Source organism: Anastrepha obliqua, chromosome 1 (genome assembly GCF_027943255.1).
Source record: "Anastrepha obliqua isolate idAnaObli1 chromosome 1, idAnaObli1_1.0, whole genome shotgun sequence".
Classification (NCBI taxonomy): domain Eukaryota; kingdom Metazoa; phylum Arthropoda; class Insecta; order Diptera; family Tephritidae; genus Anastrepha; species Anastrepha obliqua.
This window is the reverse complement of record NC_072892.1, coordinates 162,961,037-162,965,198: the sequence shown is the minus strand read 5'-3', so window position 1 is coordinate 162,965,198 and position 4,162 is coordinate 162,961,037.

Here is a 4,162-nt window from a genome sequence, read left to right as displayed (position 1 = left end):
AGGTCCGAACAAGAGGAACCAGTGCAGCCATAAAAGCCGTTCGAGAAAGAATTCGCAGAAATCCACTTAGAAAGTAGAAAATCATTAATCCAGGGAAATGAATGTATCGGCAATCCATATCAAAACTAATTAAAGATGATCTCTGAGAGACATGAAAGCCTTCCGTCGCTCAACTGGTCATATTTTGACAACGCGTTTGAGGAAAATTAGACGCGACAGATGCAATCAGCTCCTTCGGTGGCGTGCAGTCAACGGTCGTGAAAATATTCTTTCCACAGGTGAGAAATTTTCACGGTTGAGGAAGTTTTTAATAAGCAAAACGACAAAATCTATGCTAAAACTTGTAAAGACACAAAAAATGTTGTTCCAAGGGTTGTAGGAGGCTGGTTGGACTGATGATGGGCCACTTTCCTTGGGCGAAGCACATGGAAAAGGTAGGCATCTTAGATAGTGCATTCTGTCCAGCATGTAGAGAGGAGGAGGAGACGACGGACCACTTTCGATGCAACTGCCCGGCCGTCGTTCGACTCAGGCATGAAGTCTTTGCCACTGATGCGTTAAGAAGCGACCACCTTGGATCCTTGGCACCACAAGATCTACACAGATTTCTTCGAAGATCGAGTAGATTTAAAGAAAATTTAAAAGGGAATTCGAGTGTAGTACAGTGGACTTAATTGTGTCTGAGTGTTGTACTTGCTAGTCTGTCCCGACAAAAGAACAAAAAAAAAATGCTTTTTTGGAGACTGTCTTTTATGGACGTTACATCTCTTCATTTCTGCGAAGAAAGAGTTAAGACTGAGGCAAAAGTGTACTAGCAGGATTTTTGTAGAAGGCGTGGTGAAGCAGTTGAGCAGTACTCACTTCAATGTAGAGTTGGATCTTTCAGACCGATTCCGCTCCAACCCATAAAGCAAAAACCACCCAGCAGTGGCTAAAAAACAATATTCCTGAGTTCATAGCCATAGAAGATTGGCCATCTGGAAGTCGAGATCTGCTGATTCCATTGGACTACAGTTTGTGGAGAACGTGGCCTGTCGAAGATCTCACTGAACCTCGCGTAGTGACGTCAATATCCATGAAAACCGTGCATGCTGCAATAGCAGAATGGGCTAGTCTTTTGAAGGTTTGTGTAAAAGCAAATGGTGATCATTTCGAATGAGAATTTAAGTTTTTTGTTTTAATATTTACGTGATTAAATAAAACTAACTAAAAAAGTATTATTATTTTATATCTATAACAGACTTAGCTTGTAACAGAACTTATGGCAGCACTGAGTATAGCTCAAAACGTATCCGTTGGTGAAGTGGCGTAGTTGACGCCCTATGCGCCAATAGAAGCTAAAAAAAAAATAAGGTACGGGATTCAAAAACAAACAAATATTGTAATAATAAATAAATGAATTAAAAATACAGAGGAAAACCGTTTACCAAACCTGATATCCCGAATTTTTCTGATCACCCTAATTCACTCATGCGTATGTGTAAGTATGTCAATTTTATAGTATGTGGCAAATAACCAGGCTCACTGTACGCTGGGTGTGTGTGTGTGTGCCTTAAGGAAGTATGGAATTACATTAACAAAAGCACGCGAAACAAATGGATACCATAGCAATGGCAACAACAAAAACATTGGATTACTGTGTACATAGCTGACCAATTCAATGCGTGCAAACTCATGGACATTGAGTTGCATAAAAGGCTCCAACTGCGCAATGACCAACAGCCAATACGATTGTGCCAGTCTTGAATTCGATCAACAGCGATGCCTAAAACATAAGAATGTCCACCTACGTACTTACATACATTTGTGTGTGTGTGTGTGTGTGTGTATTTATAGCTGACTGTGCATTGCTTCCACGAGTATCTTTGTCAGATTGTGGGTATGCATGCTTGCCATTACACCCGGCCATGTTCCCGGTCTAGCTAAGCGGCCTGTTGTCTCTTGTCTCCATTGTTCGCTGAAACAATGAAAACTACTATCTGTGGAAATTTCTGTCGTTCCTGTTGTATCCACAATGCTTTTTGTACTTGTAATTGTTGTTGCTGCGGCTGACATTGCTGCTCATCTTGTTCTTGTTGTTATTGTTGTGCGTTTGTGAGTGTATTTATTTGAATTGCTGGCCCCCTTTCCGCTGCCCCTGATGCTGCTGGTGCCTATAGTTGCTTCTATGCATTGTTGTTATTGTCAACATTCTTCTCGTTGTTGTTGTTGTTGTGTTTCGCTTCTTGCAGTTCTATTATTTCGAAACTAAATCCATTCTTCCAAATGGTTAACAAAAAACACCATCCATATAGCAACAGCAATTCTAAGTCAAAACTAGTTGACCAATGGCTACAATGGCCTTTGTGAATTGGTGTGATGTTAAACCTATTTGGCGAGAGAGGCTGGGGATGTTGTGGATGATGAGCATAAAGAACACAAAACTTGCATACTTTCGCTTTGAGGATAGACAATGGGAATGTGGGGCTGCAAAGAAATTTAATAAATTTGTATAAAACTAAATACAATGAAGGCATTTTCTTTATTGAATTTTCATATCAAATGCTTTGCCAATGAATTGTGAATAATTGAATTGACCGAGTCTTAAATTTCTTTTGGGAAATGCGATTTCCTTGAGAATATTTTCCATCTTTATATTCATTAAACTATGCAACCGGTTAAGTTTTAGGTCCACTGCATTTGTCAGATTTGGTAGATAGCGTCCCTTGGCCTCTTCTTTTCGCCAAGAGTTAGCAAGTGGCGAATAGAACTGAACATATGTTAGCAACGCGCGAATAGAGCTGCCTTAAATTACTTGTGTTGGAAAGGCAGTGCGTCTAATGAGCTATAGCCATACTCGCTAGCGGCGAATCTTGCTCCATAACTTTGTTGTTGCTTTCACATGCAAAATTTTCGTCATGGGAGCCGAGCAGAGTGATAGCGAGCACAGAAGTGGTGAATAGAAGAGCGCTTCCTAGTTCGGGACTCCAAAAGTAGCTCGGTAAAATGTCAACTTTCGAAATCAACCTCTTCCTTTTTTACTTCACTCTAAGGGTGGGATTAAGCATGGCAAAGAAAGAGGCTTTGCAATTAATTTGTATGCCAAAAATGTAGAAAAACTGGAAATTTGTTTAAGGAAGATTTTCTTCTTCTTGATTGGCGCGATAACCGCTTACGTGATTTTGGCAGCGTTTAATAAAGCCAGCCGTTTCTTTCTCGTGCTAACCGGCGAAAGTTGGAAACACCAAGCGAAGCCAATTCCTTCTCCCCCAGATCTTTCCAGCACAAAGGAGGCTTTCCTTTTCCTCTGCTACCACCGCATCAGATACTTTCAGAGCCGGAGCGTTTGTATCCATTCGGACGACATGACTTAGCCAACGTAGCCGCTGGATCTTTATTCGCTGCGATATGTCTATGCTGTCGTAAAGCTCATACAGCTCATCGTTTCATCGCCTGAGATACTCGCCGCTGCCAACGAGCAAAGCTCCAAAAATCTTACGCAGAATCTTTATTTCAAACACTCCAAGCGTCACTGCATCGGATGTTGTCATTGTCCAAGCTTCTGCGCCATACGTTAGGACGGGCATTATGAGAGTCTTGTAGAGTGTTAGTTTTGTTCGTCGAGAGAGGACTTTACTACTCAATTGCCTACTAAGTCCAAAGTAGCACTTGTTGGCACATTCTTGTCTGCGTTGAATTGTAAGGCTGACATTGCTTTTGGTGTTAATGCTGGTTCCTTAAATAAACGAAGTCTTTTACAACCTCGAAATCACAACTGTCAACAGTGATGTGGGTGCGAAACGCGAGTGCGCCGACTGTTTGTTTGAAGGCAGGAGGTACTTCGTTTTGCCCTCGTTCACCACCAGACCCATTCGCTTAGCTTCTTTATCCAGTTTGGAAAAAGCAGAACTAACAGCGCAGTTGTTAAGGCCGATGATGTCAATATCATGTCAATATCGTCGGCAAACGCCAACAATTTTACACTCTTATAAAAAAATTGAGCCTGAGCGATTGAATTCTGCGGTTCGTACTATTTTTTCCAGCATCAGGATAAAGAAGTCACACGACAGCAACTCAATTTCCAATTCTGACGGCGCTGCTCGTATTGAGCAACGTCATCTTGCATAGCCGTATTAGTTTTGTGGGGATACCAAATTCAGACATCGCGGCATACAGGTAACTC